General features: G+C 51.8%; 1 protein-coding gene across 6 annotated transcripts in view; it reads left to right on the forward strand.

Annotated features, from left to right (window-relative positions):
* The window catches only part of HIVEP3 (HIVEP zinc finger 3), a 320,556-nt gene that overhangs the window by 214,612 nt on the left and 79,680 nt on the right, over positions 1 to 26,264 (forward strand). The window contains exons 1-2 of one of the 6 annotated variants that reach the window (XM_036351228.1): positions 1,256 to 1,981; positions 11,343 to 11,664. The exons of 1 other annotated variant lie outside the window; for it this stretch is intronic. The gene's annotated coding sequence lies outside the window, so the exon portion shown is untranslated. Of the gene's footprint in view, positions 1 to 1,254; positions 1,982 to 11,342; positions 11,665 to 22,759; positions 22,943 to 25,089; positions 25,293 to 26,264 lie in introns of those variants that run through there. 4 more of the 6 variants (XM_036351225.1, XM_036351229.1, XM_036351224.1 and 1 more) reach the window with 4 other exon arrangements.

Raw genomic sequence — 26,264 nt, forward strand, 5'->3', positions numbered from 1 at the left:
GCAGCAAGAGGTGCAGCTGTCAGTGGGGCCTTGCATGCCAGATCAGGGAGTGTGGCCCTTCTCTTCGGGGCTTTGTCAGAAAGATGGTGACCCAATTGGATCTAAGATTGGGCTCTGGGAGCTGATGGAGGATGGGGGAGAGTGGGGTGGTGGTGACCAACAGAACTGGGGATTGGCAGCTGGCCGGAGTGAGCAGCTGGGCACATGAACCTGCAGCTCCCATCCAGCCACACCTCCCTTATTTCTTGCAAGCCCCGGAGCTATGGCTTCCTCCCCCAGCACCTAGGAGTGTGGTGCCCCTTTGGAACTTGAGATTCCTTCCATCAAAGCTAGTGGTCTGCCAGGGGGTTGTTTGCTCTGACCTGGTTTTGGAAGGAGGGGGAGGCTCTGCTGGAAGCTGTTGTATGAGGAAGGCACAGAAATCTCCAGGGTACTAGCCCTGTGCCCTGGGCCCCATGGCCTCTGGTCAGAGGGAACCCACTTCCTGAGACATATAGGTCCATAAATTTGAATCCATCACTTTGGAGCCAGAGGAAACCTGGGGTTTCCAAGGAGCCTTCTTGGAAGCCCTAGTCAGCATAGGGGTCAGTCACCCTGTGGGTCCTTGAACTTTCACGACCTGGAGAGGGGGTAGCATCTGGGCACTTAGTTTGCCTAAGTCTAGGCCTGCCTTTGGCCCCAGGCCCCATAACCTCTGGAGGCTGTTCCAGGCAGGCAGAGGCCAGGCCTGGAGTGAGCCGGATTCAAGGTCAGCCCTGGTTCTGCAGAGCTGACCTCAGACAAATCACCTGACATGTCTGAGCCTCAGTGTAAGCAAGCATGTCAAACTCGTGGCCCATGGGCTGCATGCCTTGTTTATTTGGCCTGTGTTAGCCTTTGAGTTTGACATGCATGGTGTACAGAATCTCTAAAATACAGCTCCTTGTGGGGTCTGGAGGCCTTGGAGGGCCATTCTGCTCTCTCAAGAGGCCGGCAGATGGGGGCCGGAGTGGGGCTGGCCCACGCTTGCCCAAGACTGGCCAAAGCATGTGACTCAGGTCCCAAGACCTGGGATCCAGCTGCTTCTGGTAAAGTCAGGCCCTTAGGGAAGCCCCGGGTTACCCCTCACCCCCAGGCTGGAGCCTAGGGAGGCCCCGGCCAGGCCGCCCCGCCCAGTGCTCATTAAGGCGAATTCCCGCCTTGGGAGGTGCAGGCTTCCTGGAGCAGAGCTGGCACCCGGGAGCAAGGCGGGAGCGCGCACTTTGGGGATCAGGATGGATACCCGCCGGGCACGGGTGCGGCCCAGACGGGTCTCCCAGAGGCAGGGCCCCCGGCGGCGGTCACCGGGGCTTCCCTGACTGCCCTCCCCGAGGGCCCGGGAGGAAATGACAGCTCGGGAGCCGGGGCGGGCGCGAAGGGCGGGGCGGCGCCCAGAGTGACAAGGCCTGTCAAGGAGGAGGCCGCCGCACAGAACCTCCCAGCTCCGGGCCAGAGTCGGGGATTCCCCAGACACAGACCCTCCCCGGCTGCCGCCCACCGCGCTCCGGCCCATCGTGACCTCGCGACACGGCGACCCTAGCGTGGCCGGCGGCGACTGGGAGGGCTGAGGCCGAGCGAGAGGAGAGGCGCCCGGAGCGTGCGGGCGCGGGGTCCCCGGGCTGGGCGACAGGAAACTCTGGGGAGTGAATGGAAAGAAGTGGGTGGTCCGGCCCCTGCGACTTCCCCTGACATCACTGCCCAAATAAGGAGCTTCCAAGCGGCTGCGGGGCGGCCCGGAGCCGCACCCGCCGCCGGCGCCAGCCGCTAGCCCTCCCCGCGCCCACCCCGCGCGGCGTGGGCCGCCTGCGAGCGCTCGGGGCACCACCGGGCGGAGCCGAGCCGGGCGGAGCCAAGCGAGGAGCGGGCGCAGCCGAGGCGCGCAGAGGCCGGGCGCGCAGCCCAGCGCAGCCCAGTGGAGCGCTGGGCAGCCCAGCCTGGAGCCGCGGAGCCCGACCGCCCGCAGGTAAGCGGGGAGCCTGACAGCGGGGGAGCCAAGCACCGCGGAGGGCTGAGCAGCCTCGGCCGGAGCGGCAGTGGAGGGACCGGCGGGAGCCGGGCGGGAGGGAACTGGCTGGAGATGGGCGCGGGTGCAGGCACGTAGGTTCAGGTTCGCACTCCTGGGACCTCCTGGACTCCTCTGTAGCCTGGGGTTGCCTGGTGCACGCGCTCTCCGCCTGCGTTTCCCCAACACTACTTGTGTCACTGTCCTGGGTTGACACGAGCATTCCCGGTTCACACTTCTCTTGCACACTCACGCGTGGCACAGCCCCACTCGCCATGGGTGTGCACAACCTCCTGTGCCTGCAGCAGACCCTCACGACACACCTCTCAGGCCTCGCACTCTCAGAAACGGTGGGAGAAGCACACGGTGACCACGCTTCCCCCTGGAGGCAGTGGCAGTTTCAGACTGTCAGGGCCACCATCCTGGGCTCCTTGGGCTTATTGGGAGTGAGTTACACTAGCATTGCTCTGGCTCTACAACCCCCCTCTCCCACAGAATGGCACCTGGCACTGGGGGGGGGGGGGGGAGGGCTGTACCTGGCTGCTGGCTGGCATGGTTGGGAGGGTGTGGCGACTGGCAGAGAGCTACTCCCAGCCTTACAGCCTGGGTGTTTCCAGAGTGGCTGCCACTCCATGGGCATTTCTCTGGGCAACCTCCCCTCCCCTTCTCTTACCCAGTACAGGGGACCTGGCTCCCAACAGGGGTGGTGGGGGCTGTAGAGCAAGTGCAGGTGTTGTCATCCTCGGCATCTTTCAGGGGCTCTGTGCAGTGGCTAGAATTGCTTATATCTATAAAACACTTCATGTCTTCATTGATGATTTAATCAAGGCCACAGGAAACTGATAAAGCCAAGTTATGGGCTCATCACTTAGTGCTCTGGGCAGTCTCCTTAATTTCTTCAGGCTGCATTTTGTCATCTGAAAATGGGGATGAGGATCTTCCCGAGAACGTTGTCAGGGAGACTTGCGATCATATAAGTGAAACTGTTTTGTAAATGCAAAGCCCTGTGCACATGCCAGTTACTGTGGTTTAGAAGCTTTTGGGCTGGTATTTTCCATGGCTCTGCTCTGTGACTTAGGGAGGCTGAACACCATTTCTGTCCAGTCATCTGCGAGAAAGGGGCCTTAATGTGTCCTGTGTGCCTGCTAGCAGATTCCCCAAAGTGAGTTCTGTGGAACATTCGTTCTGAAAGCTGTGCCTTGAGTTAAGGTTTCCCTGTTCTAGTAAGTCTGGCAAATTCTGCAAGCTCACTATTGCAATCGATATTGGTAAATTAAAGGCTCTGAGAAGTACTGCAATAAAAAAACATGCTTGACTCTGTCAAACCCAACATTTCCCTAGTTAACACTACACCTTTTTCAAGTTACACATGCTTGGTCTTCCAGGAAGCAGTGCTTCAGGGGCTACCGATGATACGGTGTTGTAGAGTTGCAATCAAACTTTGAGAGCTGTGTTGTAATTGCCTTCTTTAATGAAGAGCAAACAGAAGCTTAGAGAAGTTGAGTAGCTCACGTGACTCAAGGTCACCCATAGTTAGTAGTAAAACAGGGACCACAACCCAGCGTCGTCCACTGCTCTCACCACAGTCAGTTAGGTCCAGAAGTTGAGAATTCTCTTCTGGGAACCAGTGTTGCTGCTTTATGTGGACACTCTGCAGAATGAATTTGACAAACATAAGAATTTAAATGATTTCTTATTGAATGAATTAAATGATAAAATGATTTCGTATTTGAATGAATTAAATAAGCATTTAGTGAATGAGTGAATTTATTGGATGAATTAAATGCCACTTGTTGTGGGGACTTCAGCTTGTCAAGTTCAACCAGATGTAGAATCTGTAGTGAAAGTAATAGTACTAGAGCAGCCGTGGGCAAACTACGGCCCGTGGGCCGGATCCGGCCCGTTTGAAATGAATAAAACTAAAAAAAAAAAAAAGACCGTACCCTTTTATGTAATGATGTTTACTTTGAATTTATATTAGTTCACACAAACACTCCATCCATGCTTTTGTTCCGGCCCTCCGGTCCAGTTTAAGAACCCATTGTGGCCCTCGAGTCAAAAAGTTTGCCCACCCCTGTACTAGAGTCATCACAGACACATACATACACAGGTAGATTCCTACATGCTCACACACCCGCCTCTTCACGCAAGCCCCTCTCTCCCTACACTCTCACACATGCCCACACAGTCGATCCTGTGCACTCATTCACACACATGCTCCTACATATGCACACACAATCGCTCACCTGCTCCTATACACATTCACATCTCTCCTGGTCATACTCTCTCACACACATCTCTCCTGTTGTGCTCTAGGCTGCAGCCAGGAGGCACTCATGGCAAGGGGCATGTCCCCTTATCCCCAGGTCCACAGAGCTTGTGCCTGGCACCAGCTCCGGAGATGAGTTTTGAGCATGTGAGAAACCCTTGCATTTCCTCAGTGTTTCCCCATTTCTCCCATTTGCTGCCGTACCTATCCCCTGTCTTTCTTGGTCAGCTATTGTTTGGTCACACATGATGCTCCAGCTCTGGCTTCTACTGTTTGTTTGACTCAACCATCAGAGCTCTGTCAGGGCAAGGACTTTGTCTCATTTGTTTGATTGGAATCCCCAGTGCCTAGCAGAGTGCCTGGCACAGGGGAGAGGTTCAATAAGCATTTAGTGAATGAATGAGTGAGTGAGTGAGTGAGCAAGTGAGGATGGCTGTGACCCAGGCCGGCAACCAGGGAGATTCGCTGAAGATGTTCGTGACGTATCTGCTGGGTCCTAGGCTCCTTCCTGGGAATTCTAGAAATAAAAGCTATTTAATCCTCTGTTCATGGAGCTTGCATTCCAATGGGAAGAGAGGGCATGAATAGCAACGAACAAGATAATGCTAGTGTCGCACGCCATGAAGAAACTCAAACGAGGCATTGTGGACGTTAGAGATGAATGGGGAAGCTAAAGATGGGGCCCAGGGAGTCCTCTCTGAGGAGTTAATATTTATCCTGAAATCCAAATAACGAAAAAGTGCAAAGATTTGGGGAAAGCGTATTCGGGCAGAAGAACAACAGGTACGAAGGCCCTGGGGCGTGAAGGAGCTGGGCTGAGTGCACATGGAGAGGTAGACTTGTAGTTCACTGCTGATTCCCTTACCAGTGCCCTTTGGGTGAGGGGGAGGGGGTGGGAGTGGGGGGCAATTGCTGCTGTCTGATCTGGGACCTAATTATCTTTGCGGTTCAATCACTAAAGCCAAACTCAGTGCCTCTGGGCTTGGGGAGTGGGGCTGCCTCTGCTAAGTCAGAAGGCTGCCCTCCCCATCTTGTCTTCCCCCCACCCCTCTAAACAAGGAAAGGGGTGGACTCCCCAGGCCCCTCCCAGTTCTACCACATAGAATTGGATGCTCTGATTGCAGGAGGTTCGCGACAATTCAGGTGGTCCATCTGGAGGGGTCGTGAATTAGTTGTGCTGCTTCCATTATTAATAACCATGATGTCATACATCTGTGCAGTTCCTGGTCGGCTGCAGAGCACTTTCTCCTATTATCCAGTTCACTCTGTGGACTCATCTGCCAAGTGGGGGAGGGTGGGAGCAGAGGGGGATGGTGGAGGTGGAGAGAGCTCAGACACTGCCACACGTGGCTGCAGGCTCACCCGACTGCCTCTCCCGAATCCCTGCTTCCTCTGCCGCAAAGCTGGATTCCGGAGAACCTACCCCTCAGGGTGTGGGGTGAAGACCTGCATGTCAGGGGCCTGGCATGTCCAGGCGCTTAGTGGCTATTGGTTCACATTTTACAGGTGAGAAACTCAGAGCTAGGGAGAGCATGGCTTTTTCTTTTCTTTTCTTTTCCTTTTTTGTTTTGGTCCACTTTTGAATCTTCTGTCTTCCCAGCCCAGGGCTTGTGGGTACATAGTAGGCCTTGAATAACTATGTTGTTGAATTGACTTGCCTTAAGGTTGCACAATTAGTAAAGGGCAGATCTAGGACTCAAACCCAAGACATTGTGCTCCAAAGTCTTTTTCATAAACAGCACATTATTTGGGAATAATTGTCATGGTTAATAAAGACAGATCTTCATACCACGTTTGTAGAGGAACAGAATTATTGTTGCTTTGTTGAGAATCCTAGAATTATAAGGTCTTGGGTTCTGATACATGGTATTCTTTACAAACCAACACATGAATTTCTTAAGAAACATTTTGGAACCTTCTAGAAGAGGGTGTAGATGTGAGAAAATGGCCTCCTGATATTTGAAAGCAGTGATTCTTAACCAAGGGCGTCCTTTCCTGTCACCTGAGGGCTTTTAACAGAAGAGTTATAAGTTCCACCCCAACTGTCTGATTCAGAGCCTCTGAGGATGGCATCTGGGCATGTGGAAACACACCTGGTGCTAGAAGGTCACCTGGGGAAGAGCAGCCAGCCAGCTGGATGCCCAGGAATTCTGGCAGGCCCTCCATCTGCCTCGAGTTTTCATGCATCCTTAGCTGTGCTACCCGCCTTGTCCCAGGCCCACCCCAGCCACACAGTAGGAGCTCAAGCTGTGGAGCTCCACAGACCTGAGTTTGCATCTCCTGCTTCCTAGCATGTGCCTGGGCCACGTTCCTTTACCTCTCATAAGGCTCACCTTTCTTGCCTATACTATGGGAATGCTCACGCTTACCTACAGGGTGGCTATATGGATTACAGGTGACTATATCTATGTCAGCTTATGAAATATCTGTGCCTAGCACATAGTAGGTGAACAGTAAACAACAGGTTCAGTTGTTATTATGAAAAAATGAATGATAATAAAAGCAACCGCAGCATTTGTGAGTTGGCTGCTACACATACAAGTGAACCAGTTTACTCCAAAGGCCAGACTTTTGAGAAGAGGGAACACTCCTTGTTGTAAACACCAATCCTTGGGCCAAAGAATAATTGCTCTGCCATTTTTCCACTCCTCTTTATTACATTGCTCTGGCTCTCATGGAGAGTGGAGGGCCGAATAGGGACCAGAGCCAACACCACTTTCCATACCTCAGACAGACCCATGGGCTCTGAGAGAGGAGTGTGAGGTGTGGAGGCCAGTGCTTAGTCCAGGCTTGTGTTCACCTACATCATCCTGGCCTCCCATTCCTAAGACGGATGTATAGGACAGTTACAGGGGAAACAGCTGGCTGGTGGGAGTCATAGGAGGCTGTACTTATAACCTACTCTGTCATTCATTCATTTATTCACAACAGTGGATTAAGTCCTTCCCTGGGCTCAGTTCTGGGTCAAGCTCAGAGTCTAGACAGGGGTGGGCAAACTTTTTGACTCGAGGGCCACAATGGGTTCTTAAACTGGACCGGAGGGCTGGAACAAAAGCATGGATGGAGTGTTTGTATGAACTAATATAAATTCAAAGTAAACATCATTACATAAAAGGGTACGGTCTTTTTTTTTTAGTTTTATTCATTTCAAACGGGCCGGATCCGGCCCACGGGCCGTAGTTTGCCCACGGCTGAGCAGATCCGACCACTCAGGAGCTACATGGTCATGGACAAGCTGCATTTCCTCTGCAGATCTCAGTTTTCTCACCTCTAGAATGGATTGTTCTGGCTACTTCACCAGAGGAATATTTTTTGTGGTTTTAAGAACCCACTCATCTCTGGGTGCTGCGTAGGTTTGAGGGTCTCTACCAGAGGGGTCGGGCAGAGAACGGGGGCTTCAGAACCTGTAGGAGCTCCACTCCGCTGCTGGCTCTGCCACAAACTTGCTGTGTGATTTGCTGCATCTCTTAACTTCTCTGTTTCCTTTTCCTCACTTAGATAATGTGGTTATGACACCTCCGTTGCAGGGCACTATGTTAGGTGAGATGATAGAGAAGACCTGGCTCTCAGCGAACGTGACCCCCATTTCCTTTCTGTCTGCCTCTTGGCTCTTCTGTCCTGTGTGTTGCTGCTTTTGGAGCAAAGTTTCTCAAGCACCCAGAATGGGCAGGTGGGCAGACAGCCAGATTGGAGCTCAAGGGAGTAAGCACATGCCCTGGCTGAAAGGTGGGCCTGGGGAAGTGGGTCTAGCCCAAGAGCTATCAGGACCAGGGTGCGGGGCCAGGAGCCCTGGTTCTGTCCTGGGCCTGCCACTAGGTCACTGTGTGCATTTGCCAGTTCCCGCCCTCTCTGAGTCTGTGTCCTCACTGAGGCCAATGTGCAGGGTCCCCTGGCTTTCTTCCTGTTCTGAGAAGCCTGAAGGCCTTTGATGTGCAAGTGCTGAGTGGCCACAGTGAGGGAGTGGGCCAGCTGGATGTGGAGATTTCACCAGCTTCTCCCAGCCCAGGAATTGATTGTGGGGAGAGGCCAGCAGACAGACTCTGGACAAGGAAGAGACTGTGGTTTCTAATTGGCAGAGCCGCTCATGGGAGAAGAGGCAGGTGAAGGGACACTAATGGCCTGAAATAAAATTGAAAGAAGGGCATTTCTCCTGTGTTTCATTTTTCTTCAAGAAGACCAGAAGGCCCTAGCGGTGGCTCAGTGGATAGAGCGTCGGCCTGCAGACCAAAAGGCCCCAGGTTCGATTCCAGTCAAGGGCACATACTTGGGTTGCAGGCTCCTCCCCAGACTGGGCCCTGTCAAGGTGTGTGCAGGAGGCAACCAATCGATGTGTTCCTCTCACATGGATGTTTCTCTCTGTCTTTCCCTCTCTCTTCCACTCTCCCTAAAAATCAATGGAAAAATATCCTCAGGTGAGGATTTAAAAAAAAAAAAAAAAGACCAGACAGTTCAAAGCCACCTGTTTCTCAAGTGGCTTCCCTCTCATTTGAATTTAACAGTGTGTTTGGCTATGAAGGGTTTGTTTTTAGGTTTTTAGGATGGAGGCAAGAGGTTGCAGAGTAAAACTCAGGGTCCAGTCATTCATTTCCTGGAACACTGTCCAAGTGTCAGGCACTGTTCCAGACAAAGGGATACAGCAGTGACCTAAACACAACCGTCAGTCCTCTCCTGGAGCTTGTGCACTAGTGGGGGCTGGGGGCATGCCGGGAACAAGGGGGTGGGTGAGTGTGTGATATGTTAGATGGGGCAGGTGCCATGGAAGCGGCTAAAGCAGGGTAAGAAGTTGGAGAAGGCTGGGAGGGATTCAGAGGACTCTGTGTAGGATGGTTGGAGAAAGTGATGAAGTGACCGTTTGAGCAGAGACATGAAGGAAGTATAGAACTGAGACTAATTAAAGTAGGCATTTCTTCCTCTGTGGGGTCCATGGGGGTCTATGGAAAGGTCTCCTTGGAGGCTGACATGGACAGCTCAGACCCTGGTTTAGATACAGAAAAAGAGTCTAATTCATGATCGTGGCTACCACTACATGAATAACAATGAGAGCAAGCTCCAAAGGGCTCCCAGTGGATTTGGCTCTAAGCCTTCAAAATGCCTGTCCATACGGACTGTCTTATTTAGCCCTCTAACAACGTAGAAGTTGTCATCTCCATGTCACAGGTGTGGAATCTGAGAATCCTGTACATGGAACGGCAGGCCCAGGACCACATCCCAAGGGAGGGGCAGAGGAGACACTCAAACCCAGACTCCACTGCCATCAGATGCCATGTTTCTCCTCACAGGGTAGCCAGGCGCTCAGCATGCCTCATTGCAGCAGTTGAGGAAAAGATTTATTTATTGAAAACAAAAATAAATCTGTAGACTATGGAGATATGATGTCGAAATGCAATATGGGATTCTGGATTGGATCTTGGATAAGACAAAAGTATCCATGGAAAAACCAGTGAAATGCTAATAAAGTCTGTAGTGTAGTTAATGGGACATACCAGTATCCATTTCTTAGTTTTGACAAATGTCCCTTAGTGATGTAAGATGTTAACATTAAAGGAAGCTTGGTGAAGGGTATCTGAGAACTCTCTTATTGATCTTTGCAACTTTCCTGTCAATATAAGATTATTCCAAAGTGAAAAGTTTATTTTAAAATAAATGAATAAATCCACTCCACATACACTCCAATGAGCTGGCCTCCTCAGGGTTACTTGGGAAAGCCATACGGGGTCATTAAGTAATTGAATTCCTACTGCTACTAGCCATCCCAAGCATGTGATCTAGAGGTGCCTGTGTGAGAAGGAGCAAAATTATACACCAATGCTTGTAACCACGCTTAGTAGGAATGTGTTCCTGGAAGTCTCTCCTCGGGGACTGCCCCAAAGTGAGTTTCCATAACCTATACTTTTGCTATTCCATGTGATGGAAGTTCACCAACTCATTTCACTCGGTGCCCTGGCAGACAGATGTTTGGAATTGAGCTTTATCGGCAGAGCCACATCATGTGGCGTATGAATCGTAGTGACTAATGTCTGTGAAGGAGTGGTACGAGGTGGTGAGAATAGAATTAGAGAACTGGAATGACATTAACAGTAATCTGGTTTTCTTTTATGGCAGAAAATATTGAAAACCAGGGAGGGGTGTCTCCTGGAATGAAGGAAAGAGGCCAAGGTCAAGGGATTCCAAGATTTGGTCCCTCCGTGCAGTGATTCCCCATTCACAAAACAAGTGAGCTAGCTTAGGTGGGCCTCTGGGGACCCTCTGGCTGAAAACCCCTGAGCCCAGAGCAAGAGATTGGCCCAGGTTCACCAGGAAGCTGCTGAGAGACACAGCTGAGCCTGTCTAGGTGACCTGGCCTCCTAATGGTTTCCAAGGGCTTAGCATATGGGCATTGGGTGTCCCCTTGAAATGTGGGTGAGACAAAGATGCTCAGGTGGGCAGGAAACCACTCTCATGGTCTACTAGACACATTTAATATTTAAGAGTAGGATAGCCACTCCAAGACGGGCTCTTTATTTTTAGCAGGCTCTGTTCTTGCTAGTATTTCTCAGGGTGTGTTCTGTAGAACACAAGTGTGTGCAGGATGGAAAAATGTGTTATTATAGAGAGAAAATAGAAGTGCTGCCGCCAAGTAAATGTGAGAAAGTTTAAAGGCCCTAATACTGTAGGACTTCTGGGTCTGTAATATATGAAAGTGCATTGGAAGTCTCTAGAAAGTGTGTGTGTGTGTGTGTGTGTGTGGGTGGGTGTGTGTAGATAGAGATCTTGTGTGCCACTTCTGATCTTGATTGACTAGAGAATATATACACATATATGAATGAGAGAATATATACATGTTAATAATATATATGATGCACACATATGGACATGCATGTACATAAAAAGAATAGCTGGAATAGAGTTCTATAGAAAAACATTTTGGGAAACACTAAAGTTATCTGAGGTCAAAGCTGAAACAAACAAAACGAATGCTAAATTGTGACTCTACAATTTATTTCTGCATGTCAGTTCAGCATGTCAGTTTCTCACATTGTTCCTATTGTGTTCACTTAATTTCTTTTTTCTCAGAAGAAAAATGTCAACTGGCATGCAAATGATCCTTCCCCCACCCCCTGCGCTGTGCTCATGGGAGACAGAAGTATTACCAAGCTCATGTGACAGCTCAGTGGTGGGTCTCTAACCCAGAAACCCACATGTGACATTGGTGTTTTCAGAGCTAAAAAAGAACCTCATTGAAAAATACCACTAAAGGCCAAAATTCTGCCTTTGTCAAGTGTGGCTTCGCATGAGGGCTCTCCCAGCACTTCCATCTACACAGGTGTGCTCGTCACCCTGAAAGGTGCGCGTCTTTACTGGTCTGGATGCACGATCAGGGGACATGCCCAGTTAGGTAAGAACACACTTTGATTTGATGACAATTTCTAAATAGGCTGACCTTCGCCCCACTCCCTGGTCCTGGCCTGTCCCCACCCCGCGTTGTCCCTGGGCAGAGTCCTGTAAATTCCTGCCTGCCCTTGGAATCCCTTCACAGACTGGGTCACCTCAGTCTCCACGTTCCTGACTCTTACCCCCATGAGTAAATGCTGCCCCCACCAAATCCTGCTCCTTGCTCCTGGAGCATGTCCCCAAGCATGTGGCTATCCCATCGAAGGTGCAGGGTCCATTCCATTTTACGATTGCCACAGTCAGAGACAGCTTCAGTTTCCTTACCTGGCATATGAGAACAGTGTGTTCATGAAGACTCTACAAATAAAGAGCAAGGAACAGGAAGAGGGGAAACGTAAGAGGGATTTTCTTTCTCTTCGGGTCAGCTGGGGGGCGCAGGAAACCTCACAAGCATCTCCTTTGAGGATGACATGGTTGGCTCAGCTAGGCCCTCAGACTCTGGCCTGTCATCTGACCTGTGTGACCTCAGACAAGCGATTTGAAGTCTTCAAGTTTCCCTTTCCTCAGCCATGAACATGGTTTTCATTCAGTGCTATGAAGCCTGTGGGGAGCCTACAACAGTGCCTGGTGCTTTGTATTAGTTATTATGATGAGAATTTTATCAACTAACTAACACAACAGCCAAGTTTTTTTTTTAAGTGTGCAAAAGATATAAACAGGTAGTTCACAGAAGTGGAAAGGCCCATAAACCCATGACCAGTGCTCTTGCTGCTAAGAAGGGAAGGATTATAAGTGAAAATGCTTATAGATGGCAAAACTGTAAAAAGATGGAGAAGATCTGGTGCTGGCGAGGGCCCAGGGGCCTAGTTGGTATCAATGAAAATTGATACAAATGCACATGCCTACTGTGAGCCAGCAACCCCCCAGCTATGGAAAAACAAGCGTACACAAAGCTAAACACGTAGAAGGGTGTTCCCTTGCAGCATTGTTCGCAGCAGAGAGAAATTAGAAATGACCTCAATGGCCAACAGTGGCAGGGCTTACATCACTTACAGTGCATGTCTGCCATGGAGTACTTTGCAGCCATTCAAAAAGAAAGGAGTGAATCAGCAGATCCTGGCCTGGGAAGGCATTTGTAACATATTCTCAACTGGAAAAGGGTTCGTGTGTGCTATGGTTCATACAGTCCCATTTTTATGCAGAACAAGTAGCAATGACATATGTGTGTGCACATGTAGATATGTTTCCGTGTTCACGGTTGCAGTGTGGGAACATACAGGGAACTGTTAGTGTCAGCTTCATCTGGGCGAGAAGGGGGTTTGTCCACTTTTCACTTTAAATGCCTCCTTATTCAAAAAATGTATTTTTTAAACAAAGGAAACAAAAAAGAAAGCCCCAGACAATGAAAAGCAAAGACTAAGCTCTACAGTGCAGGATTATTGGGAAGATTAAATGAGATAACGTTTGACAAACACCTAACACAGTGCCTGATGCCTAGTAAGTGCCCACAAATGCTTTCATCCTCTTCTTTCTCCCTCCATAGACTCTGTGCCGCCCGCTGCCCCCTTCCCTGTCCATCCCAGTGTTCCTCCCCACACTCCCACTTCCCAACTTCAGTCAACGTGCTGTGGTGCTTACAGCCCTGCCAGCACACCAACTGCTTGCCCGGTCTGGAGGAGCCACCCTGCCTCCTTTCCTTGCACTTCACTGGGTCCTTTCTTCTTGGTGCCCCTTTATTTTATTTTTTATTTTTTAAATATGTTTTTATTGATTTCAGAGAGGAAGGGAGAGGGAGAGAGAAACATCAATGTTGAGAGAATCATCCATCGGCTGCCTCCTGCACGCCCCCTACTGGGGATCGAACCCAAAACCCGGGCATGTGCCCTGACTGGAAATTGAACCAAGACCTCCTGGTTCATAGGTTGTCTCTCAACCACTGAGCCACACCAGCCGGGTCGTACCCCTTTAAATGGCTGCTATCTTTCACTGGTTGCTGTCAGCCGTGCCTCCTGTCTCCCCAAGGAGCCTCTCTCCACCTCTCAGTGTGGGGCTGGCTTTTTCATCAGCACATTCCCAGGGTGAATCGCATCATTTGGGTCAGGTCTGCTCACTGATTTGTTTCTCTTCTGCTTCTGCTCAGGGCCATGCTTTCCCACCCCTGGGCATGCGGGCTCTCTGGGCACCGCCCCCCCCCCACTAGCTTCCACCTGGCCCTGATGAATTCCATCATGTCTGCTTAAAATCATTTTACTTCCAATTTGCTAATTTAATTCTAGTCTTACAGAATTTTGGCAACCCTGCCAAATTGGGTGCCAGATGCAGATTTAATGAGCATATTTTCAGTTCTTTCTTTCCTTTCTGCATGAAGATGCTGAAGAGAACAGGATCTGGAACTAGTTTCTAGGGAGCCCCCTGAACATCCCCCCCAATGTTTGATCCTGAGCCACTGGGCATGACCCTCGGACCAGGTCTCTACGTGTCTAGCGGGAAGAGCTCATGCTCTGCTCCCCGGGGGAGGGAGCTGTGATTGCATCACCCTCCCAGTCCTAGAAGCCCCAACCCAATTCCCATCACTTGGACTTCACAGGAAATGTATTTGGAGAAAATTACTTATTTCCTCTGGCCCATGTCTTCCTGAGCCACGTGCAACTCAGCAGATGTTCAGGGATTCGTCTGTTTAACAAACACATATTTAGCACTTTCTAGAGTGATTTCTTAAAGTGTGGCCTGTTGACTGCCTGCCACGGAATTATGGTGAGGGGTGGAACCTTGGGGAGAATGCAGATTCCTGGGCCCTGCCCCTCAGTGGGACAGGGTGGAGCCTGGGATTCCACAGCCCAGGGAATGCTGGTGCCTGCAGAATGTCTATGAGTTACCTCATTTCCAATGCAGACCAACCCCTTCCGGAGACATTTTTATCTCCAAGAGTAAGACTCAGAGTAAGTCAGGTGGGTGGCTCAAGGCTAGGAGTGGGAGTGGTGAATCAAAGCTGGGACTTTGCTGGAGGCTTTTGATTTTAAGTGAAGGGCTCTTTCCATCTCTGCCGCAGCAGCTCAGGGCTGAGCGCTGCTGTCAGTGATCACCATCCATTCTCATGGCTGGCTTGCAGACGTCCGCTCTGCAGGCGAGGAAGCAGAGACTGGTGGTTGCCCTGCCAGGCCGGCCCAGGTGCAGCTCTGAGGAAGCAGCAGCCATGACCCACACCACACTGATTCCAAATTCTGTGCCAGGCAGCACGGAGGGCTGAGTGGAGAATCAATGGAAGTTCCCTTGAGGAGCAGGGAATAAGCGGAGCTCTCCAGCTCCAGCCCCAGGGGCCGGGCCTTTGGGCGGGTCACATCTGTTTTTGAGCCTTGGGGTTGTTGTTGGTCCAGTGATTCCCAAACTTTTTAAATGGCAGAGTATCCCTCAACCCTCACTTCTTTTCAGCCCAAATAAAATCTTCCACTGAATTGTGACATGTACAAAGGGACAAAAGTGGAGACACCTTGCCCTAGCTGATTGGGCTCAGTGGATAGAGGTTCGGTTCTAGTCAAGGGCACATACCCGGGTTGCAGGCTCTGCCCTGGCCTGGGCCCTGGTCGGGGCTCCTGCAGGAGGCAACCAATTGATGTGTTTCTCTCACATTGATGTTTCTCTCTCTTTCCCTCTCCCTAAAAACCAATGGAAAAATATCCTCTGGTGAGGATTTAAAAAAAAAAAAAAGTGGAGACACCTTGCATGTCTCAGTGCTTTCTAGGAGGCACTTTGGAAACATGTCATTTAGCATTAGCAAAGATCATCCATGTACCTCCTTCCCCTCCTGCCCCCCAACATGACATAGTGGCTATAGCCTCAGCTTTGGAGTCCGGCATAGGGGGTGCAGTCTGGGCTCTACCACTTTCTGGCTGTGTAACCTTGAGCAAGATGTTTGCCTTCTCTGAGTCACAGTTTTTTCTCTGTAGAATGGGGATGGTTAAGTTGGGGTGAGGATTAAATAAACTAATGCATGCGAGACATTCAGCACAGTGCCCAACATGTGGAAGGTGTGGTGACTCTTGCCTTCCTTTGACAGAATAGGATATAACACGAGAGAAATTATGGCAGAGATTTCCCAGGCCCTAAAGACACCATGCCATGCGCGTGAGTGGTACGGACAGTGAGGCCCAGACATTTGTGGGTCTATATATTTCAGCAAATGTTTTAGCCCCTACAAGGGGCAAGATCTAGTTCAGAGAGGAAAACTCCCTTGGGGTGAGGGGGCTTTGGGAAGAGACAGGGCTTGGACTGAGCCTCCCTGGTGGGACTCCCAGGGCAGGAGCACAAAACAGGTTGGGAGGGCTCCCCCCAACCCCCCCAATCCCCAGGGAAAAGGCAGGGCAGGGAACAGCTGGGCTCTCGAGAGTGGGCCCTGGCCGCTTCCCTCTGTGGGCTCAGCTGCCACAGGGCAGGGCCAGTCACTTCCTAGAGGCCTGAGGGGGGGGGTGAAATGAGGACATCGTGGCTTCCAGCACAGGGGGGTGTCCTTCGGATCCCAGTGCTTGGTGGCAAGAGGTCAGAGAAGAAAGAATTGGGACAGTGGAAGGACCCGCAGCTCATGGTGATGAGGCTAACGAAGGATGGTGGGAAGCAAGGGTGCCCAGCCCAGCCTGGCAGTCAGACCCCTGGGGGCAAGCCCATGCACCTGGGTTCCCCTACCGGGAGCCAAGCTGCAAGAGGTGCGCACCCCAAGGCATCAGCAAGCCCTGGAAGGCCGCCTGAGCCCCCCGTGCCCACAGTGCATGCGTGTGACGGGGAGTGTGTGTGCAAGAGCAAGTGGAGCACCGAGGAAGCGATGTTTTCCATCTCAGTGGGGTTATTTCTGGCTCTGCTCCTGCAGTCACTGTGGAAACTGCACGTGCCCGGTGCAACGTGGAAACATGAGTTTTCCAAGGGAGATGTACAGTAAGCAGGCAGCCAGGAAGCTGCCGCCGCTGCTAGTAGGGGGTGAGTGTCTGCCTGCCTCTCTCCCCACCCGCACCCCCACCCCCACCACACACCACCCCATCTCCCCTCTCTCTGCCTTTGTCCTGAAGCCGCATGTGGGAGCAATGTGTTCCTTGCAGCATGGTAGACAGAATAGTGGCCTCCAAAAAATGTCCCCATGTTTATTCCTAGAACCTGTGAACACATTACTTCACATGGCCAAGGAATTAAGGTGGCAGATGGACCTATGGTTGCTCATCAGCTGGCTTTAACATAGAGAGACTACCCTGGATTATCCATAGCCCAATGCTGTCACAAGGGCCGCTAAAAGTGGAAGGGGACTCGGTGTCAGTGGCGCCGTGTGAGGACGGCTCCCCCGCCGGCTGGCTTTGAAGATGGAGGAAGGGGCCATGAACCGAGGGATGCGGGCAGCCGCTAGAAGCTGGAGAAGGCGGGGAAACAGGTTCTGCCTAGAGCTTCCAGAAGAAGTGGGGCCCGCCACCGTCTTGATTACAGCCCAGTGAGACCCATTTCAGACTGAATACATTTGTGTTGTTCTGAGCCACTAAGTAGGATGGTAATGTGTTACGACAGCAGCAGGCAGTACACTAATGGGGAGAGGTCCTCAGAGAGCAGAGTTATAGGCATGTTCCTTATTTTCCTGAGATCTGATGGTTGCTGGTGCCTCACCCTGGGCACAGGCCTCCACTGGCCAGTTCCCTGCCTGTGGGGGAAGGTAGCCTCCCCTCAGTGAGCACCCCGCTCTGCAGAGCCCTGAGCAGGGTCTCCTGTGCCGATGCCATCTTCTCAGCCTGGAATGCTGCCCCCATCTCCCTCCATAAGCCCTTTGGAGCTTCAGGTCCCCTGCCCATCCGCCCTAAGTAAGTGCTTTTCCCTCTGACACTTTGTGCCCCTCCTGAGGTATTTGTGGCTCTGGGGACCCTGCATTGTCTGAGCTTTAACCACCAGCATGCTGCTTCCCCTCTCCCTGCCCACCCAACCAGCAGCCCCTTGAGAAGACGAATAGGGCCACACAGCAGGCATTGCCAGAATCTAGATGAGGAATGAGTGGCTTCTGCCGCTTGGAACTAGTTGTGCCCCAGACATGTGGGAGCCACACTCCGTTGTGTGCTGAAAGGCCTTGACTTGAGCACGGGGCCCAGGGTTGCATCCTGGCTGTGGCACCTGGTAACTCTGACCTTGGGCAGGTCACTTCGCTCCTCTCTCGTGTACAGGCTGGAGGTGAAGCGGTTGATGTGCAAGCCCATTGAGCACACTGCTGTCCAGGGTGAGCATCCCTCTCAGTGTCACTCTGCTCTCCAGAGATGCAGTTAGGAGTAACAACACCTCTCCTGCTGTGACTGTCACCCCCCTGCCTGGGAGTCCTTCTCCCCTTGCCTTACTGGCTCTGCCCACATGCCTAGACCTGGGCGAAACCTAGAGGAAACATGGACAACCAGGCTCAGGACATGGGGGAGGTGAATGAGGTGCCCAGGCTGCAAAATGTAAAGAGGTCCTCCCCCTCGGCATCATGCAGATATGGTGCAGGAAATCTAACCGCGCTCTCCACTGTACAGAGGAGAAAACTGGGGCCTAGAGAGTGGAGATGCCTTTAGTCAGGACACATGGGGAGCTAGGGGTGAGCTGGGACCAGAACACAGCTCTCACCTTCAGCTCTGGGGCTGGTCCATTTCCCTTCCAACTAAATGCACGAGAGAGTGGCTGAATGAGTTTATTTCTCCAAAACATGTTTCTTGATGCTGTGTTAGGGGCTGGGCTACAACTTGATAACAAGACAGACAGGGCCTGGTCCTCCGCTGAGAATTCATATTCTTTGAGAGAGACTAAGTGATGAGGCACTAGTGCTTTAACTGCAGTGGCGATAGATGCTATGCAGGGGATGGTCAGAAGTCATGGGCTGCGGATGGCGCTACAGGCTGTACACTGCACAGGTACATGTGGAGGTCCTACTGCAGGGTCTCCATTTAAGAGTTTACAGTGTACCTTGGAAGACAGGACCAGTGTCCTCAAAGTAACAACACAAGACCATGGGTAACAACTGGGGAGAGCCAGGCTAGAGAGGCCCAGCACTGCAGCCCTATCTCCTCTCCTAGTGCTCTGGGACCTCCCTGCTCTCTCTCCAGAGAAGACATAGTCCGTCCTTATTGGGAGTCTCAGAGGAGGGGCCCTGAGCTCCGAATGGCCTGGGAGACCAGGAGGAGTGAGGCATGGCCCTCTCTCGGGAGGCAGAGCTTCTGTTGTTCTGGACGGGGTTCAAAGGCAAGGAGGCTTGTGCGGCAGAGGGGCTGGAGCCTTCAGAAATAAGGAAGCTTGTCTGCCTGCACAGAGCCCAGCTCTCGGCATTGCCTCTCTCTGGAACGTTGGGCCTGGAGGGAACCTGGCTTCTAGGAACCAGGCATCTCCCTCCCACCAGCGCACTGTGTGCCTTTGTGCCTCCTACCTGTCTGGGCGCTTCCCCGTGCATGAAGGAAGCACGTGGAAGGGCTCAGGGAGACGGGGGTGCTGTTCTTCCACTAGTGTGTCCTGCCTGCCGGGTGAGGCCAGCTCCTGGGCAGCTGGGGTGTGACCTCAGGGGGCCAGCGCCACCCTCCCACACACTAGCTGGGGCTTGAACAAGCCACTCACCTCCCTGAGTCTCATTTTGTCAAAAATGAGAATGAGAAAGGCCCATCTGACCCAGTGTTAAAATCGACCAAAAGGAATGGGTGTGCAAGGGTGTTTTGAGTCCCTGGCTAATAGGATGTAGAAATTGCCACCAAATGAAGGCATTCCTTCCAGGATTGAAAGGGCATCTGATAAATTTCCAGAGCTAGAGACCCATGCTGGCTTTCTGAAGGAGCTGACAAAGACACATGGTTCTCTCTGCTTGTTCTTCTTTAATTGGGAAGAATTATTCTGGCTGGTAAGTAAATCAGCTCCTCAACAGGGAGTTTGAACAGAAGGAGTCCCTAGAGATGGGCATATTCTGGTCTTTGGTTTGACAGAAAGGGGAACTGAGGCCTGTAAGGGAACATGATTTATTCTCAGTCACGTGGCCAGAGCTGGGTCAGACCCCACGTCCTGCCATCCCTCATCCTGCCAGCCCCATAGTTCTGGGAGTTTGGCTGTTTAAAGGACGGTAGGCAGAGATTGCCTGGTAAGGAAGCAGGAGTGTGGCCCCGGTGAGGGTAAGATGATAGGAAGGTGGACACAGTCTGGGCCAGGAGTGGGCAGAGTGGCCAGGAGGACGGCAATAGCATGAAGGTGAAATGCCCTCCTCTTGGATATGCCCCAAATCCTCGGCCGATCTCCTGATTCCCAGGCCACTCAGCATCAGGCTGTTCAGGGTCCTGGGGCTACAGCCCAAAGAGAGAATGCAGTTCCCCTGGGAAAACCCTTTGGTCTGGGTGGACTGGGGACCTGCCAGTTTGGCAACTTCACCTGTTGCTTGTCCTGGAAAGTGAGTTCCTGAGTGTGGTGATGTCAGGGACCACACCCGGGAAGGCAGGCCAGTGGCGGTATTCGCTGTTGTTCATCACTCATTCCACATGCCAAGCACTGTGCTAATAGGCACTGGAGGTACACAGACAGTACATGTTGTTCTTGCCCTGAAGCACTCGCTCTCTGCAGGGAGGACGGACAAGAGGAGGCTCCTGTCACAGTGCAGTGTGGTCGGTGTCCCAGCAAGGCTCTGGGTAGAGGGTCTGGGAGAAAGGAGTGTGATCCAGGTCCCTGAATGACGGGGGCTGGGGCAGGAGGCCGGGTTGCCACAGCTGAGCCTGCAGAGATGGGTGGGACTTTGCTGGGCAGAGGGGAAGAAGGAACTTCCTGAGAGTGGGGACTGTGAACAAGGGTTTGGGGCCTGGGAGGAAGGCCGCATGTTCAGAATTATCAGGCAGTGGAAGGGAAAGGTTGAGGGAGAGTGTCAGGAGCTGGGTGAGGCTGGAAGGTCACGTGGTCACATGGGCAGAGACTAAGGAGTCTGGATTGCTGATGGCGGTCAGCGAGCATGGGAAGTGGTGAAGGAGCAGCATGCTCAGTGCTGCAGAAGCGCCACTCTGTGCAGCATGGAGAGAGGACCCAGAGGCCTGGAGTGGAAAGGGGCTTAGGCTGGAGAGACACTGACAGAGCCGATTCACTGAGAACTGGGTGACAAGGAATGTGGGGGTGAGGGAGAAGGGAGGTCAGCGATGTCTCTTGGACTTCTCAGGGTTCCTGGGATGACTTCCAAGGCCCCATGCTGAGATGTTCATCTGGGACTCAGCCATGGATGGGACTGTGAGCCCTTTGGCTGACACCCCGGTCTGCTGGTTCCTTCAAGAAGAACCAATAAGAGGGTATGGATGCTGCTGGGCTGTTGATTCATCTTCACCAACACACCTACAGATATTTTCCCCTGTCACCCAGGGGTAGTAAATTGAGAGAACTCAGTGTTTACTCACTCATGTATTGTCGCCAACTATGTTGAAGGCTCTGTGAGTGATACAGAGATGAATCACACACATCCGTGTCCTGTCCTCAAAGATCGTGTGGTTTGCCTGCCTGTGATGCCAACAAGCACTCGCGTGTGTTATATTCCACACACGGGGTGAGAAGGTAGATGCCACAATAAAGAGACCAGATGCTGTAAAGGAGAGATCATTTCTGGCCTGAGAACATAGGGCCCGGAGGGCTTTGTGGAGGAGGTGGCCCGTGAGCTGGCTCGCATGGTGGATGTGGTTGGATTTGGCCACAGGGAAATGGAGACAAGCTTTCCAGGCAGCGAGGACTGCAGGGCGGCACGAAAACTCGGAGCAGGGGAGGCTGACGCAAGCGGGCTCTGTAGAGGAGCACTGCCGTCAGAAGCAGCCTGGCATATTCGTGAAGGACATCCCAGTGTAGAGGACTTTCCAGGAGGAGCCACTGAAGGATTTGGGACAGGGAGGGCTGTGGTGGGAGCTGAGTGTCAGGACAGTTTATCGGGCCGTATGGAGAGAGTGAACACAGATGCTGTGTGTATCGGTCCAGAGAAGGGGTTGATCACTGGGGTCTTGGCAAAGGTAATAGAAGAGGATTCCATCCATATTGATCAACACTTACTGAGGCTTTAGGCCAGGCCCTGTTCCAAGCACTTGATATGATTAACTGATTGAGCGCCTCCCCTCCCTCCAGGCAGATGCTACTGTCATTCCCACTTTACAAATCAGTTCACTGGGGCCCAGAGATATTAGGTGAGTAACCTGCCCCTGGTGACACAGCTAAGAAGTGGAACAGTCAAAATTCGAACCCAGGAGCCGCTGCTCTTAAATCTCATCTAAAAAAGATGGCTCCTAAAGGGACTGGGCGGATGAAAGGTGGCCCTGCCAGATTGGGCCATTCCTCCCACCTGTCAGACAACCCAGAACGTGGGACTGCCTGCCTGAGGCTGACCAACATGCTCCTCACCCCTGCAAGTCGTGAGGGGCCCCACAGGGCCCGATTTGGTTCACTGATTCCAAACAGCCTGCATATAGGTGGTGACAATGTAAATAACTGATGCAATGGAAACTTTCTATGGAAAGAGGTACCCACTCGAACAGCCACAAAGTCCAAAAAAAGGAACAGCAGAGCAGACCCGGAGGGCTCAGCAGCGAAGAGTTTCCTTTGGCACAGCCCTTTCTGTCTCAGAGACTGAGCCGGGTGGGGGAGGGGCAGCACTGGCCACGAGTGAGGCAGGTTGGAATCCAGACCAGAAGCTTGGCTGGGTCCCTGGAGGGCCCTGGGCCACCAGCCTCCCCTGTGAGCTAAGGAAGCAGCCATGTGGGGGCCAAAAGCAATTCTCCCTCCAAACACACACCCAGTTTCACAGTCTCCTCAGTAGGATTGATTCCTGCCCATCCCCGCCGTGGGCCCTGGTGGAGGTTCGGCCTTCCTGGGGTCTCCGCGTCTCAACCCACTTTTATTTGTGTCCTCCCTGTGAATAAGTTGTGACAGTCTTGTTATGGGACCTGGAATTTTCGTTTTAGAAGACAAAATCATTGTACATCTAAGTAAAGCTGAAAGGTCAGAAATAGCCAAAAGAGGGAGAAAGTCATTGTCTTGGAAAGTTGACTCCGTTAATTCTTGCACTGACCCGGGGTATGTATTGGGTCACTGCAAGAATTAAATAATAGAGTCAACTTGTGTTCCCATTTTAGGGATGAGAAACCGAGACTTGAAGTGTTAAACAACTTAGCTGAGGCCACACAGCAACGGAAACTAGTCGTCGTATCTAACGCCGGAGCCTGGGCTCTCCTGCTCTGCATGTCCTCAGCTGTCTGCTCACCTGCCCGTCCCAGCAGTGTGACCATGAGATAATACAGGGCCAGCACCGGCGAATGGTAGGCACCAGCAAATGTTGGTTTCCTTCCTTAGCCCTGCCTCTCTCTACAAACTGGGGAGATGTTCTGAGCCTTCCTGGGGGCAAGTAGCCCAAGTTTGGGGCTTCTTGGGAGAAAGGGCTATAATCACTGATTTTCTGACCCATTTTTCCTTCTAGATCTATAGTACCCTGAGGCAGGAGCCAAGTCTACTTCCCCTTTGCACCCTGGGGTCTAGCCCAGTGGTAGGGAGTGTCTTGTCCAAGGAGGCAGCTGGACCTCAGGTGTGGGCCAATCCAGCGGGCTTTCTCCTGCCAGAAAGACTTCCGGTGAGAGAGGGCCACTGTGAGGCGTGGCCTGGTATGGCAGGAAACCAATCCTCGAGCCCTGTCTGAGCCCTGGCAGCTCTCAGCACCTCGACCTCTCACACAGCCCCTGGGGTTTCATCTGTACCTCCCCTTCCTGCTGCTCTTTACTCTCTAGACTCCTGGGCTGGTGCCCTCCTCACGCTTTTCAGTGCCTCTCTCGCCCTTCCCTGCAGTGCCTGAAAACCATGACTATGTTTTCTGCCTAATCCCAGTGCAGAGTGATGGGGCTGGATATTTCTGCCTCTCACTAAATGGAATCCATTACCCTGCACTTGAAGTTCCTCTTTTTCAATTCTCAATACAAATGGAAATGCGTCACCAGCCTCTGTTTTAAAAACTCTGCTTTTCCTGGAAAACATTTCCCAGGTAGTCGCCAAGCATGGCCTGTCCACAGCAAGGCTCTGAGCTGCGTTGCCTCTCTCTCTCTGCCCACTGGCCTAGTTAGGACACCCTACTCCATGGGAGGGAGCAGATGCTTGGTGGAGAACACAGCCAGGAACCAAAGAGCCAGAGGCAGCTTCCAGGCTGCCCAGTGTCTGTGCAGCGTTCTCAGCCTGAAGTGCAGGCATTTGACACAAACACAAGCACCCCAGGAAGGTGAGACCCTGAGCCTGACCCCCAGGCAAGGAGGCAAGAAAGCTCGCAGGGCCATCCCCTAAACAGGAGCCAGACAGAGGAGAGACGGACAGAGGGAGCGTGACCTGGAAGGTCACTGAAGAAGAGCGTGGGCATTTACTGAGCGCCTCCTGCATGCTCTCTCACACACTTCGTCTCCTCCCATCCACACAGCAAACCCAGGGAGGGGTGGAATGCTTCACTTTTTACTCATGAGGAGAGTGAGGCTCAGAGAGGTGAAGTAATGTAGCTGAGGCCACACAGCTATTAATGGGTGAAACCCGCATCTGAACCCAAGTTCTCTGATGTCAGGGCTGACTCTGTGTGCTGTCCATGCTGCTTCCCTGGGGCAGGGTCAAGGAGGGATGCCAGTGATCCTCTGCACGTCCCCTCCCATTGCTGGGTAGCCCAGCGTGACCCACGGAGATTGATTACTCCGTGTGACTCTGCCATATGTGTTTAGTGTCTTGGGTTGTTGTTTTTGTTTGTTTGTGTGTCTTTTTTATTGATCCATAGACCACAATAGCAGAAATAAAAATTAAAATAGAAAGATTCACCCCACAATGTCCTACCCTAAGCAGATCAAACTCAGCTTCTCCGTGTGCCGGCCCATCAGCAGATGTCCCATTCACAGCCCAGGGACAGGCTGCTGTCAGAAGAGCAGGCTGGGCCTTGGAACCGGCCTCACCCACCTTCTCTGGATCCAGGTGTGAGGCCCACCGCCTCCTTGCCAGCCCTGGGAAAGGCTGTGCTGTGACCCTGTGAGGCAAGCCCCTGAGGGCAGCTGGGTTTTTCTTCAAGCCCTCATCAGCTGAACTTCCCCTGCAGTGATGACAACCCTAGTGCCCGGGCGGGCAGGATGTGGGGCACTGACCCGCTGCCAGCAGAGGACATGCTGGGATGCTTTGGTTTCACGGGGAGCTGAGAGCAGGGGGGGAAGGGGGGACGGGCCTCCCCGCTGTGGTTTTGGGTGGGGCCGGCAGAGGAGCTGGCCCTGGTGCTTCCTGCTCTGGGAGGGGCCACCTTGGAGATGGGCCCCTCTTGCCCTAGTTCAGCTGTTTTCAAAACATAAGACACTTTTATATCATTTTTGACAATAAAAGTGATACATGCTTATTGTAAAAAAACCAATAGCAAGCAACACTATAGAAATGTATAAGAAGAAAATGCAGGCTCCAAACCCCACCCACTCCGCATTCCTGCCCCTGGGTGAGCTGACAGCTGGGTGGTTAGCCTCCAGGTCCTTGGTAGCATTCACAGCTACACAGATATGTGTGTGCCTGTGATGTTGCTTTTCCCCTTTCTTCACAGCATCCCATTGAGAGAAACTGTGTGCCACCGTGAAATGTGCCGGCTCTGGAGTCGGACCCAGGTTCACCACCTGTCAGGTCTCTTAGCTGAATCTCGTGTGGGAAATGGGGCTGCCTTCACCCAGCAGGCTGAGAGGGGTCAGGGAGCTCACCCATGAGAAACATTGAACCCCATGTTCAACACATAAAGTCATAATGAATCTCTATTATTGATGGTATATGTTTATTTTTAATTCAGAAAAGTTACTATTTCATTACTGTCCCATATGGTGGATTTATCATCATTTACTTATTAAACCTAATTCCTGCTGGTGGATATTATATTGTTCACTGTTAACAATGGCTGCAGTGGTCATGTGTACTAGTATGTGCACATCTGTGTGTAGGTTTGTCTAAAATGATGTGTACATTTGTGTGTGTGCACTTGTAAAGCTACTGGGTCAACATAAATTTTGGCCACTCCTCTGGAACACTGGATGGTAACAGTCATTTTCCTCCTTGCCAATCAAATGGAGGAAGGATGGTATTGATTTTCAACATATGTCATTTCATTATTAATGAGGCCAAGCATTTTTGCATATTTATTATACATTTTCATTTCTTGAATAATGGTCTGTTTATTTCCTTTCTTCATTTTATTAGCTGTGTGTCTTATTGTTTTATGGGTACTTATTATATACTAGAGGCCCGGTGCACGAATTTGTGCTCAGGTGGGGTCCCTCGGCCTGGCTGGGTATCAGAGCTGATTGGGGCCGGCCAGCCCAGGCAGGGGGAGGGACCATGGGTGGTTGGCCAGCAGCAGGTGGTTGGCTGTGGGAGTGCAGTCACCACCAGGGGGCAGCTCCTGCATTGAACATCTGCCCCCTGGTGGTCAGTGCATGTCATAGCTACCAGCTGGTCACCCAGTCATAATGGTTGCTTAGGCTTTTATATATATAGGTTGTGGCGACTGACCCTGTTTTATATATGTTGCAAATATCTTTACATGGTTTGTCATTTGCTTTGGAACTGTTGATGGGACCTTTTGATATATGTAGTGCTTAACATCTT

Source organism: Myotis myotis, unplaced genomic scaffold (genome assembly GCF_014108235.1).
Source record: "Myotis myotis isolate mMyoMyo1 unplaced genomic scaffold, mMyoMyo1.p scaffold_m19_p_2, whole genome shotgun sequence".
Classification (NCBI taxonomy): domain Eukaryota; kingdom Metazoa; phylum Chordata; class Mammalia; order Chiroptera; family Vespertilionidae; genus Myotis; species Myotis myotis.